Below are 14,117 nucleotides of genomic sequence, written 5' to 3'. Positions count from 1 at the left end.
AGGAGGCGGACAGAAATCAATAGCCATTGCCTATCAACTCAGTGATCAAATCAACCAGCATTGGGCCCCCGAGGCCATGGCTGATCATTCCAAAACCCCCAAACCCCATTTCATTACAGTTAAATGAATATTTCCTTTTAATCACCCCCAAATATTTCTGAAGAGGCAGAAATAAATGCCTGGGGAGAGGCAGGCCATACATCTTAGCACCAGAAGCAGTGAAGGTCACTACCCAGGGAACAGGGCAGTGGCTCTCCCCAGCGCAGGGCCCTGACCCTCAATGTGGCCCCCGAGTCAATTCTGGGGATAGCGATGAGCCCAGGTCCCTGGACAGATCAGCCAAGGACGGCTCCTTAGAGGAGAACAGGTTATAAGGCATGCCTGGGAAAACCGGGCTGGGAGAAACAGAGTGTTTCGGGTAGAACCACCAAGACTCACGCCCCATTCATCCAATATGGGAGCCACAGGGTCCCCTCCCTATCCCTGTCCTTTCTCCAAAAGAAGCATCCACATTCTCTGAGGGCCACAGCTGGCTGCGAGCCCAGGTGGTCCTGAAAGGCGTCAAGGTCACCAGGTGGGGCCAATCTGACTCTTGGTGTTCCATGAACTTGCAGGTGTCTCTGAAGCTCAATGGGCTGCTGTTTCCTCCTCTGGTAACCAGGAACGGACTTTAAAACCCCTCTTCTGGCCTGGCAGCTCTGAAAACAACCCAGCAATAAAGATAATGGCCAGCAGTCCATACTGCGTGCCAGATCCTTTCCTTCAATATGTTGTGTGAATTATCTCATTTTATAGACGAGGAACCAGGGCCACAGCGAGGTAAAGCAACTTGCCCTGCATCACACAGCCAGAGGGTGAAGAGCTGGAATTTGAACCAGGGAAACCTGGCTTTTGAATCAGGCTCTTCCCCTTTTCCCAGCTCCCCACCTGGCCAGTGTGACTATCCAAAGCTTTGGAACCCTCTGCAAATGATGGGGTTCAGAAGATAATTCCTGGGCTTCTCTTTGGACTTTGTTAGCCCACAAACCTCCCATGAGCCATCCTGAGATTTGGCTTCTCGATTAAATCCTTCTTAACGCCCCAAATCCATGCATGCATTCAACACGGATCCTGTTTTTTATACTATGTGAGGGGGGAAGAGTGAAAGGCAGAAAAAGGAAGCTTTGGCCTATGAAGGACCCTAGTCTACCTAACATGAACATGGTGCAGCCAGGACATGCTGGAATTAGAAGACATAAAAAAGATGATTGTGCCCCAAGAGAGAGAAAATGCAGACAACAATAAAGACAGAAAGAGAGGAGGCTCTTAGTAGTAGCCGTGGCGCTTAGGCAGGACTCAAAGCACAAATAGGTTAGGTTTAGGTAAAAGAAAGACATTCCAGGTGGTCGGAACGGCTTGGGCAAATGCATGGATCCAAGTTGGTCCAATCAGGGGGAATCCCAGGACATTTGCTAAAGCCTAGGAAAGAGCTGCTTTCTTTCCCTGGGAGTTGCCAAGGTGGTGAAACAGCTGCCAGGGGAGAATCCTGGCTCAGAACAAAGCCCACCCATACAGGGGAAAAGCTGAGCCAAGATCTGAGTAGGATGAGATAACACCATTTGAGCAGCTGGATACAGCCATGCCTGAAGCCAGACACCTGACCGTTTCAGGTCACATGAGCCAATAAAAATTTTCTTTTGTTTAAGTTGACTCCAGATAAGTTTCTCTCAGATAGAACCGTAAGAGTCCTGCCTGTTATAGTAGACAGTGGCCCCAGATCCTCCCCAAGTGTGACAAAGTCCCTGAAAAGTCTATTTGAGATTCATGCATCAACCAGTTCTCTTCTTTCACTTGGCCCCAACAGGGCATCTCCTTGCATCCCAGCACTGAGCACAGAAATGTTCACTGAATGAATGAATGAATGAAGTTTCCCTCACAGTTGATGTACGCCTGTCTGTCAAGGTCATATTCACTCCCTCTAACCCATTCCCTGGTCTTCGAGTTGAGAGATAGCATCTCAGTTTCCTGCCAGCTCCTTTATCTCTGGCCATCACACTCAGTTAAGTGACTGACTCCAAGGTATGTTCCCAGCACCCAGGAACAACTCTGCAAAGGGAAGATGCTTCCATCAGGCGCCCTGTTTATGGGAAACTGCCAGGTCGTTCCCGAACCCAATCACCCGTTAGCCACAGTGAGCATGGTGCACCGCTTGTCCACCCATCCAACAAGCATTGGTTGAGCATCTACTATACACCAGACCTTTTGCTCAAAGCATCCCAATGAGGGAGGCAAAAATCCATGAAATAGAAAAAGCTTCACCCCCATCCAATAAGACCGTCAAGGTAAGAGGAGTGTCCCCTCTAGGCAGGAAACTTACAAAATTATCTGTTGCTAATAATAATAAAAATAAAGTGTTTTATTCCTAAAGAATAACCCCTTTCTGTAAACATCAAGGCATCCACTTCAAATCTTGTTGGTATCATCATTAAACTGGCAAGGAATATCACCTTGCAAAAAGATAAGATAGTAACAATAGTAATAACAATAACAGCTTTTTTTTGATCACTTACTACGCAAACTGCCAAGCTAAATGTTTTAGCTACACTGTCTCATTGAACTTTTGCTACCCACTACGAAGTGGGTAAACAGAGGCTCAGAGAGGTTAAGGAGCTGTCCTGAAGTCACTCGGCAACTGGAAGAACTAGAACTTCTACACAGATTTGGAAGACTCCAAAATGTCTCCAAGCCTCAGCTTTCTCCCCATAAAATAGGAATAAGGATTTACTTTGAGGGGTTTCTACAAAGACTAGACGAGATCATGCATGCAAGCTGTTTCAGCACAAGGCCTGGCCCAGGCAGAGGGCCTCACTGAATGAGCCTGAGTATTTCATCATCAACATGTCCGTGACATGGTTGAAGGTGGGGTGGGCTCAGGGCACAGTGTGGTGCCAGGCTCAGGGGAAATCTCATGCCACTCTCCTCTCAGTTGTCTGCCACCAATGCTCAGATGTCAGTCGGCTTTGAACAAGTGCACAAAACAGTCTCAGGTGCCCACAACTGCCACAAGCCTGAGCTTGCTAGATCCTCCCTCGGAGGGAGAGCTGCCAGGTGGCTTCCTTGTCGGCTGGCTCCCACACCTGGCTGCTGCCCAGGGTGATTTAACCTGAGTCCCTGCCCACCTCACCAGACCGTTGGAGGAGAGACAGGCACAGCATTTGGCGCGGCCCACCCACGCAGGACACCCACCCCATAACCCATACCACGATGCCTCGGGCATGCCCAGCCAGATGCCTGGCACACAGCAGCTGCCTGACAGCAGCACACAGTGGGCAAGGCTGCAGAAAGAGTGGGTTACACATTGTGTGATTTTAAAAAAAGAGGATATTGTGTGCCAACAGGACGTTTTAATCTGAGTTCAGGCGTTCCAGAAATAACAATAATAGCTCCTGCTCTATAGTACTTACTATAACCTTTTATGTAAAGTAAGAAATTTAACTCTCACAACATCCCCATGTAGTCGGTACTGTATTTAGCCCGATTTTGCAGGTAAGGAAACTGAGGCACAGATAAAGTGACCTGCCTGATATCACACATAGCTAGGACACACCGAACCAATCTGGCCCACGGAAGTCTGCCTTGTTCCAGAAAGACCCCAAGGTAACAAGTAAGAGACAGCCCTGAGCCTGGCTCTGTTATGACTCTCATTTTACAGGTGGGAAGACTAAGGCTCAGAGAAGCTCAGCAACATGCCCAAGGCCACACAGTGTTTGAAGCCAGGCTCCAGATATGCATCTGGCACTGGCGCGACCATCTTCTATTCTGCAGAGTACCTGGTTTCTGTTTTGTAAGATGTGACTCCCCCTACCCACTCACCCACCCAGATCTGCAGAGGGTGATACCACAACATGACAAATCCCAGTGAAGGGACAGTGAGCCGGACAGGGACAGAGATCAAAAGGAGGTTCCTCTGGCTCCATGGCTCTGTGGAGAAGCCCGGCAGCCACCAGGTTCCCTGCAAGGCATGGATTTTCTAGCCTGGAGAAGCGGCTGTAGGGGGTCACACCCTGCAGGTGGCAGGATGCAGGGCTGCTGTGGTGTGGCCATCTGGGGGACCCTGACAGTCTCCAGGGCTGTGGCCAGAGTCCCTTACCACACAGCTCAGGGCAGCCTTCCTGGAAGGTGCATCCCAGGAACCAATCCTGGGGCACCAGCCTCCCCTGGGCCGCACTGACCCATTGTCACCCAGGGGTCCTCATCACGAGGGGTGAGTGCACCTTGAAAAAGCGCATTCGTGTCACAAAATGCTTTGGTATTTAGAAAGCAACACCCCTCCCAAAAACAAAACACCCATTGTTTTTATAGCCCAAGCTACAGAAGGCAAATCTTGACAAAACCATCTTGGTTGGAATAGGGTGGGTTAAAAATGGCCACAGCCCTCAGAGGGACCGGGGAGGGTTTTCCAGGCTCTGACTGGAGCTGGGGCTGAGGCAAGAGGCTGGGAGTCTACAGTGACCTCCTTGGTGGCAAGCTGAGCTGCCCAGGGAGGGCTCTACTGGGGGCTCCCCCATGCAAGATGGAAGTGCCCCACACATGTGCTCATATGCAACACATGCAACATGTGCTCACATACATACTCACACAGGTGCTCCAGCACATGAGCACTGCTCACACCCTCCTGTGCAACGTGTGCTCAGTCCACATGCTCTCATATGTAGCACACACATGCAAAATACATGCACACAACTCACTCTGCCACGTGACACCCTCCTCCATGCAAGCTCACATGTTCAAATGTATACAATTCACACACTTGTGGGTGTACACTCATGCTTACACACACACATGCATACCCCTCTGACTTGCACACATGGGTGTCTGCACCCACACAGACCCACCAGTCACGCACCCATGTGTCTCCTTAAGATACACACACACATCCACACAAACAGAAAGACAGAGGGCCAAGACCCACACCCAGCCACACCCATGGCCACCTCCAAAGACACACAGACACACACACAACTCATGAGTGCACACACAGAGATAGGCAGAGATCCACACTCAAGCTCATGCATGGACGGCTCTCGCGGCCACCACACACACAGAGAAAGACACACGGAGAGCCACACAGGCCACGCATACATCGAGCTGGACACACAAAGGGGCACAAGGACACACACAGACACAAGCACACACACACATACACACACACACACAGTCACAGGCTCCTGCTCTCACATCCCCCAAGTCCTCTCAACCCTCGGCGGGTCCTTGCACTCACCCTGGGCAGCTCCTGCCTCCTCTCCAGAGCCGTCCAAGGCTCCCAGAAGTGTCCAGACACAGCCCCGCTCCGAGGGCCCGTCAGCAGCACCACCGGCAAATAAAAAGCGAATGTGCAAAAATAAAAGCGAAAGGCTGCGATAAAGTCGTTCCCTTCCCACAGGACTCTGAGCTGACGCAGGTTCTGCTCTGCAATAAACATTTTCATTCTAATTTTAAAAGACATTAGCATTACCTCTTTGGCTCTCGATTGAGCCAGACGGTACCTCGCCTCCTAGCTGCCCATCGGCCCCGCTGGGCATGGAGGGGACAGAGGGTCACTCTGCATGATGGGCACTGACCCAGGCTGCCTGGGTCTGATTTTACACCATCCGTGCAGGCCCCAGTTTCGGCGCCCAATAAACCCAATAGGTGATCAGAGAGACTGGGAGCCCCAAAGCTGGCAGAGACATCCCCCACCTTCCCCTGAGACTCCATCTCACCCCAGCCAGGATCCCTGCAGGTCCAATCCTGTTCTCCCATGTGAGGGCTACACATGAGGATGGTGGCTTTCAAATGGCAGGTCTGCCCCCAACAAATAGGGGGCCACCCCCACCTCCCCACAACTTGCCCTGCCTGCAAACCCGAGTCTCACCTCATACCTCCCAGCAGTGACCCAACCTGGCTTTCCGGGCTTGGCAAGAAATGAAGGAAGAAGAGAAACCACACAACGGTTTAAGAAAGCACCGAGCTATTTTTATGAGCTCAGAGGCCTAGACCCCAAAATGCAGCACTGCCTCTGGCCTCCAGCCTCAGCTCTTGCCACACCCTGCTCACCCGGAGGTCCCAGGCACTCTGAACAGTGATTTGCACAAAGCCCACCTCCGAGCCTTTGGCCAGGCCGTTTCCTCCACCTTGAACACACGTTCCTGCCTCTGCTGGGGCAGGACCTGGTCGCCCTTCAGGTCTGAGCTTCCAAGTCACTTCCTTCCACACTGCTGAGCATTTGGGATCCTGTATTGAATGGGGCAATCCAGTTCCTGCCTTCACTGAGCATATGATGTAGGCGGCCTCCTCTGGGAGACTTCCTTGGCCTTCCAGGCTATATTGAGCACCTATCCTAACTCCAGAGGCCTCCCGGCTCCTACTCAGGGACAGCTCTTCTCAGGCTGGTTCTACATGCTGCACTTCTGGCCGTCCCTGTCTGGGGGCTCCCTGAGGGGAGGAGGCAGTCTGCGGTGCTCCCCCTTTCCCCTGCACCAGGCATGAGCCCCATGGGCGGCTGCTAAGTGCATGAATAAATGAATACCCAGCTTGTGCCAGCCGAGGCCAAGTCCCTCCAGCGTGGCTCACTGTCCTCCTCCTCTGAACTCACGAAGAGAAAGGGAATCAGGAGACCAACATGAGTCCTTGCTAGAGAGAGGGAGGTGACGTTGGCTTCCTGCTCTTGTCTGAGCTGCTCTGGGGCTGGGGGTATAGGTCCCCTCCGGCCATTCCCCCGTTAACATGTCACCATATTGTCAACTGGGGCTCCGCAGTCCCCGAGCGTCAAGATGTGGGATGGAAAGGAGAAATGCTGGCAAGGCAGCTCACAGCAGCCTCAGTGGCCTCCCTCCAGAGATGCGTATCTACTTTGAAAGGTCCCTCGTTGGCCTGTACCTGGGAATCCCCGGTGCCAAGGCCGATGACTGCAGCAGCTCCTCCCTGTCTCTCCCACTCAGTTCTTTTTTTTTTTTTTTTTTGAGACGAAGTCTTGCTCTGTCGCTCAGGCTGGAGTGCAGTGGCATGATTTTGGCTCACTGTAACCTCTACCTCCCAGGTTCAAGTGATTCTCCTGCCTCAGCCTCCCAAGTAGCTGGGATTACAGGCAGGCACCACCACACCTGGTTAATTTTTACAGTTTTAGTAGAGATAGGGTTTTGCCATGTTGTCCAGCCTAGTCTTGAACTCCTGACCTCAAGTGATCCACTTGCCTCGGCTTCCCTAGTGCTGGTATTACAGGCGTAAAGCCACAGCGCCCAGCTCCCGACTCTGTTCTTACCCCTACGACCCTCCTCTCCATGGTGGCCTGAGACTTCTTTGCAAAAGGTAAGTGGATCCTGTCACTACTGTCCCAAGCTTACGCCCTTCAATGGCTTCCTGTAGCTCTTAGAACTAAACTCCCCAAATCCTTACTCTGAGCCTCGGGGAAAAGTCCAAACTCCATGTGATGGCCTTGGGGCCTTGTCTGATCTGACACCCACCAACCACTCCAAGCTCACCTCTAACCCAGCAAAACGACTCACACACCCTGGAGCCTGGGTTCTCTGTGCCAATGCCCACGCCATTCCTGGTGCCCAATGCTGTGCCCCAGGTACAAAACAGCCACCCCCATCCTCTGCCTGCTCGCTGCAGTCTCTTTGCGGATCCTCCCTGGCTCCTGACTCTGAGCGCCTCGCTTGCCGAGCAGGACCTGCTGCTGTGAGAAAACGCTGTCTTGTGCAGTCACGGGTGGTCTGCTCACCCCAGTGACCCCCCTGAGAGCAGGAGCCCATTTTAGTTATCTAGGAGCTCCCCAGATCTGGCCCCGGGTAGGCACATGAATATGTATTAGTTATTGCTGCTGTGATTAATATCATTTTAGGATCCCTCTGCTGCTGGTGCCTTGCTCTAAGCTCTCATATTAGTTTGTTGCTAATAAATAAAGCCAAAAAGAAAGACCCTGGCTCCTCTGCTTCCTCCCCAACTTCCCATCCTGCTCTCTTGAGATGGAGGGCTTGGGGACAAGCAGGTGAGCAGTGTGTCATTTCCCAAAACACTTCCCAAAATTGAACAGGAAGCAGTGGGAGATGGGGTTTGTCACCCCAAGACAGGCATCTGAGTACCTGAGCCCAGAACAACATGGGTTTTCACTCCAAGGCCACACCTGGTGGTCTCAGGTGACACACACACATTTGAGGGTCTCATGTCACCTTCCTGAGTGTATCTGGACCAGAGCTCCCATCAGAGGCATGAGAAGGGAACAGGAAGGATGCCCAGTGCAGAACATTCGGGGGTGCTGGGCTCTGTCCGATGCGTTGGCAAGGCTCTGCTTTTAGGATTTAATCCTTTTTATCTTGACAACAGGGACTCACGTTCTGAAGCCAAGATCTTAGCTGCCTCCCAACTTCTTCTTTTTCTTTTTCTTTTTTTTTTCTTGACGGAGCCCTGCTTTGTTGCCCAGGCTGGAGTGCAGTGGTGTGATCTTGGCTCACTGCAACCTCCACCTCCTGGGTTCAAGCAATTCTCTGCCTCAGCCTCCCAAGTAGCCGGGATTACAGGTGCCCACCACCATGCCTGGCTAATTTTTGTATTTTTAGTAGAGATGGAGTTTCATCATGCTGGCCAGGTTGGTCTCTAACTCCTGACCTCAAGTGATCCACCTGCCTCGGCCTCCCAAAGTGTTGGGATTATAGCCTACCAACTTCTTCAAGCCAGATCTCCTGAACAATTCCAGCTCAACTCACAAACACACCCCGTGGCTGAGCTGGCCTTGCTTTCTGGAGGGAAAGAGGAGGCTGGAGGTGCCACTGAGCTGGGAAGCAGGGATGTGAAGCATCAGAGAAGAGGGACAGGACCACGGGATGGCTATGGGGCCTCGGGCAAGTGACTTTGCCTCTGTGAGCCTCAGTTTCCTCTTCTGGAAAATGGGTGTAAGTGATAAAAGCTCCTAAGATTCCATACAGGGAGCACCCAGCAAAGGGCCCGGCCTCCCACTCTGCTCTGTGGTGGCCATGGGGATGATAATTTGGGTAAACCCAACTGGCTTCTGGGAGAGCAAGAAAGGATGTGAGGGGTAGGGGATAGAACAGCCCGGGGCAGACAAAGAACCTCAGCCCAGGCAGGTAGGGAACTTGAGACCTCCAAGGTCTGATTTCCCCTCACCCCCACCAGAGGGCTCCACTTTGTACTCTCTGGGCTGTCGGCAAGAATGCGGACCAGACTCTGGTGATAACTGCTCTGGGCACCAGGCAGCTCTTGGTTCTCCCTGCTGATGGGGGGCTCAGTGGCACACTTAATCCTGGAACCATCACTCATCCACGAGCCACTTGTTGAGCCCCTGGCACTCTCTCTTGTCCCAGCATCACTGCTGACCCTGTCAGCCTCTGAGCCCTTGCTCGAGGAGGCTCGGACTTGCACAAGGGGACTCAGCTCCAGGGTCAGCTCACTGCTCCTGCACGGAGCAGATGCATGAGAGCAACCACCATGTGCAGGGACTCACTCCAGGCCCAGCATTTCCTGACCCTACATGGCACCCAGCATGCTCCTTCATTCTGGCTTTGAGACATTGAAAGGGGTGACAATGTCTGAAGCAGACAAAATGGAGGCTGTGAGTTTCGCTTATTTCACGGAGAGAAAAAGTAGTGATGGTAGTAACGGTAATATTGATCAATACAATTTTAATAAGAACAGCTATAACTCACACACTGAGTCCTCCACCTGCACCCTCTCATCTACCTCTCACTGCAGCCCTCAAGGAGGGGAGCACTGCTATGCTTACTTTACAAATGAGGAAACTGAGACTTAAAATGGTGAAGTCATTTCCCTCCTTACCTCATTAGACCAGGAAATAAAGACTCAGAGAAGGCAGACCACTTGCCTAAGAACACACAGTGGGTAACAGACAGGAATTTGATACCAAGAGTATCTAACCTTCATCCATTTTTTTTTTCTTTGAGATAGGGTCTCACTCTGTTGCCCACACTGGAGTGCAGTGGTACAATCACAGCTCACTGCAGCCTCAACCTCCTGGGCTCAGGCGATCCTCCCACCTCAGCCTCCAGAATAGCTGGGACTACAGACGTGCGCCACCTCACCTGGCTAATTTTTGTATTTTTTGTAGAGATGGGGTTTTACCATGTTGCCCAGGCTGGCCTTGAACCCCTGAGCTCAAATAATCTACCTGCCTCTGTCTCCCAAAGTTCTAGGATTACAGGCATGAGCCACTGCGCCTGGCCACCCTCATGCTCTTAACCACAGCTGTTCCCACCCCAGGAAAACACATGGCTAGTCATTCAATAAACAGCATAAGAGATGCTATGGGGTATCTGGTGCTGGGCAGACTGAGGTGAAGTCCCTGGGTGCTTGCGGCTGACCCTCTAAACAGGAGGAGACAGACACTGAAGGCTGCATTACTCCCAAGGTGATGACAGCCAGGTAGGGGGCCAGGGGACAATTCTGTAACTAAGCCAGTCTACCTTCGTCCAGAGATCAAGAGAGCCTCCCTGGTTAAATAAGACAGCCTCCAGGCTGCACAAAACTTCCGGCCCAATGAACAAGACAGACATGCATTGAACAGTATCACATAAATCACTTCTATTGCTTAAAAAGTGGATGCACCAGCTGCAGTGGCTCATGCCTGTCATCTCAGCAGTTTGGGAGGCTGAGATGGAAAGATCACTTGAACCCAGAAGTAGGAGACCAGCCTGGGCAAACAGTGAGACCTCCATCTCCCCCCAGCCCAAAAAAATTAGCCAGACATGGTGGCACACGCCTGTAGTCCCAGATACTGGGGAGGCTGAGGTGGGAGGATGCCTTGAGCCTAAGGGGTTGAGTCTGCAGTGAGCTGGGACTGCACCACTGCTCTTAGCCTGGGCAACCGAGCAAGACCCTGTCTCAAAGAAAAAAGGTGGATGCTGCCAAAAGCTAGGTGCTGTTGCAACCGGGGCACAGGGGGAAGACACAGGTCTCTGACCCCAGTCCCCAAGCTCAGTTAACAGCAGAAGTTACTTACCTGGCAGGAAAACCAGGCTTCCAGCACGACCCTTGCCTCCCTCTGCCCGCTCCCGGTCCCTGTCCACTTCTCGGGCCCTTCCGCCACAATGAGGTGGCCAGGGCTGCTCACACTGGGCCCAGCCGCAGCCTGTTCCCCTCCTTCATGCGGCTCTTGGAGTGATCGATTCTGCCACGGGAATGGCCAGGATAATTTTTGCTTAGCTTCAAATACCTGGTTTTCATGAATTCCTCTGCCAGAAGGTTATAAAGCTTCCTCTAAAATGTGGGGGAAAGATTAAGCCTGCTTATGGTTAATAATACACTGTCCCCTGTCCGTCAAACTGCCTGTCTGCTATTGAAAGTTCACTATTAGATACTTATTTAAACAGCCTCGCAAGGCTTCCGAAGAAAGTGCAGTTATGCATTTTTCCCCTCCTTGCTGGCGCGAACGACTATAGATAAACATCAATTGGCTCCTGCGGATCACAGTCACAGTAAATAAATTTTTCAGGAAGCTTGAGATCCGCACAAAGGCTCCGCCAAGCTCCCATTTCACACAACATCAATGTTTGGCCTCCAAGAAATAAAAGCTCTAAGGTGTCCATCGCCAGGGCAAAATTATCAATTGTCAAGTCACTTTTAAAAGAAAAAGAAGATAGAGGGTTTCAGGGAGCCATTTCATCCCGCAGCTTAAAATAAAAGGAAGAGTGACAGGCGCTTCACCCACAAACTAACCACTGGGACTTCCCCCTAAAAGCTCAGGTGTTCATCGCCCCCCCGTCAAATTTCTGGCCCCAGCCCTGCTGCCCTGGGTGAGCTGAAGCAGTCAGTTCAGCTTGGAGCTGCCGGTTCCGGCTGAGTTCAGTGACTTCAGTGACTCAGGCGTTGGGTTATTTTTACTTTCTCAAAGTGGGTTTTTTTTTTTCACTACTTTTAGAAGTGGCAGACGAGGCTTGTCTATTATAAAATATTTGTTGCAAACACGCACTTACTTGCTCACCGCCCCACACACAGTTCTCGTCTGTGTAAAAATCTCAAGTCGCCGTGGTGTGAGGGGCAGGAGATGCAAAAGCTAGGACACCCTCCTGGGTGAGCCAGAGTTTATGTAACAGCACAGTTCTACTGGAGTCGGGGTCATCTAAGCTGGGAACCTGAAACAGGTGTCATTTTCCAGATGGGGAAACTGAGGTACAGGGGAGCCTGAGGAAGTGAGACATAGAGGTGGATGTACCTGCATTTGAATCTCAGCTCCACTACGTTCCAACTGCGTGGCCTTGGGCAGGAAACTTAAATCTGTTGGGCCTGGCCTGGTGCAGTGGCTCACGCCTGCAGTCCCAGCACTTTGGGAGGCCAAGGCAGGTGGATCTCTTGAGCCCAGTAATTCGAGACCAGCCTGGGCAATATGGCAAAAACTTGTCTCTACAAAAAATACAAAAATTAGCTAAGCTTGTTGACATGTACCTGTGGTTCCAGCTACTCGGGAGGATGAGGTGGGGAGGATCATTTGAGCCTGGGAGGCAGAGGCTGTAGTAAGCCATGATCGGGCCACTGCACTCCAGCCTGGGCAACATAGCGAGAACTTTTCTTAAAAAAAAAAAAATCTGCCAGAGCTTTGGTTTCCTTATCTGGAAAATAAATATGGATTACTACAGCTGTCCCTTCCTCAGAGGGTCACCGCAAAGATTAGCCTCTGCCATTCCTATTTGCCAGCTTTATTATTAAAGGTCTTAGACCCTCCTAGCCAATCGCTGGCAGGACCAGGGCTGGATGTGAGAAAGGAACACTGTTCTTGGAGGCAGCAGATCCAGCCCTGATTCCAGGCCTGTCACTTTTGCTTACGGCTCCTCTCCCAGTCCCAGATTCTTTGTCCAAATGAGACCTTGGACTAGTCAGTGTCTAGCATTAAAACCCACAGTGATGTCTTCCCAACAGCCGCATTGGGAAGGTACTATTATTATGCCCAATTTACAGAGATGAAAATTGAGGGTCTGGGAAAGGCAAGCTGTGAGGAAAGGCCAATAGCCTAGACCTCAGCTCAGCCTGCTCAGAAGACTCTGCTCCTCCTGCCTGACCACACAGCCCCCTGTTTGCAGCCAAGACTTCAAGTCTCAGTGTTTCATTCAGAGACACATCTGGGACTAATAGCTGGAGCCCTTCTTCCTGCCTGCGGATGGGGGAGACATTCGCACACCCTCTCTCTTCTTCCCCACAAAACTCCTAACAAAGGTCAGGGTGAAAAGGACACCCTTGCTCTCAACGTTTTCTAAAGATGCTGGTATTGGGTTGAATTGTGGTACCCTAAAATTCACATCATCTTGAACCTCAGAATGTGACCTTATTTGGAAATAAGATAAGGTCAGAAAGAAACTTAAATCTGTTAGAGCTTGGCTGGGCGCAGTGGCTCATGCCTGTGGTCCCAGCACTTTGGGAGGCCAAGGCGGGTGGATTTAATCAGTTATGTTAAGATGAGAGCATATAGGATTAGGGTGGGCCCTAAATCTAGCGACCCTTGTCCTTATAAGAAGAGACAGGCGCAAAGATAAGACAGTCATGTGGTGATGGAGGCAAGATCCAAGTGATGTGGCCACAAGCCAGGGAAAACCAGGCAGGGCCGGCAGCCACCAGAAGCTGGGGGAGGTGAGGAAGGACCCTCCCCTGGAGTCTGGAGAGGGAGCACAGCCCTGCAGACACCTTGATCTTGGACTTCTGGCCTCCAGAACCACGAGAGGACAAATTTCTACTATTTTAAGTCCCTTTAGTTGGTGGTAATTTGTTACAAGGGTCCTCAGAAAGGAATACAGTGTTCTTCTATAAAAAGTGCATAGAACCCTGGGTGACAATTATCTGGGCTTTGGGAAGGTTCCAGGCTGGGTGGGGTGAAAAACTGAAGTGGGCCCCATCAGTTGGGCAACTGGGATGAGGTGGCCCAATCCTGTATCCCTCGATGGCCTGATCTCTGTTCTTAGGGGTCTGTACAGGGAGGAGTGAACGCTGCCCGGTTGCACTTGACCTCCGCCAGCAGCAACCCCAGCTGTGTCTCCTCCGGGCCTTTGTGAAAAGGGCACGGCTGAGTCAGGAAGTACACCCTGGCAGCTTTGGGGCTGCGGATCTGACTTCCCTCCGCAAATAGGAACAATAAGGCCAAC

At 51.5% G+C, this 14,117-nt stretch overlaps 1 protein-coding gene across 7 annotated transcripts in view; it reads right to left on the bottom strand.

Moving 5' to 3' along the window:
• CUX2 (cut like homeobox 2) overlaps window positions 1-14,117 on the bottom strand; it is a 323,266-nt gene that overhangs the window by 251,207 nt on the left and 57,942 nt on the right. For 5 of the 7 annotated variants that reach the window (XM_034934490.4, XM_057299529.2, XM_057299527.2 and 2 more), the window contains exon 1: window positions 5,261-5,415. The exons of the other annotated variants lie outside the window; for them this stretch is intronic. The gene's annotated coding sequence lies outside the window, so the exon portion shown is untranslated. Of the gene's footprint in view, window positions 1-5,260; window positions 5,416-14,117 lie in introns of those variants that run through there. 7 annotated transcript variants of the gene reach the window in all.

Source organism: Pan paniscus, chromosome 10 (genome assembly GCF_029289425.2).
Source record: "Pan paniscus chromosome 10, NHGRI_mPanPan1-v2.0_pri, whole genome shotgun sequence".
In the NCBI taxonomy this organism is placed as follows: Eukaryota; Metazoa; Chordata; class Mammalia; order Primates; family Hominidae; genus Pan; species Pan paniscus.
Note: the sequence above shows the minus strand (reverse complement) of the source record. Positions and strands in the feature narration are given on the sequence as shown.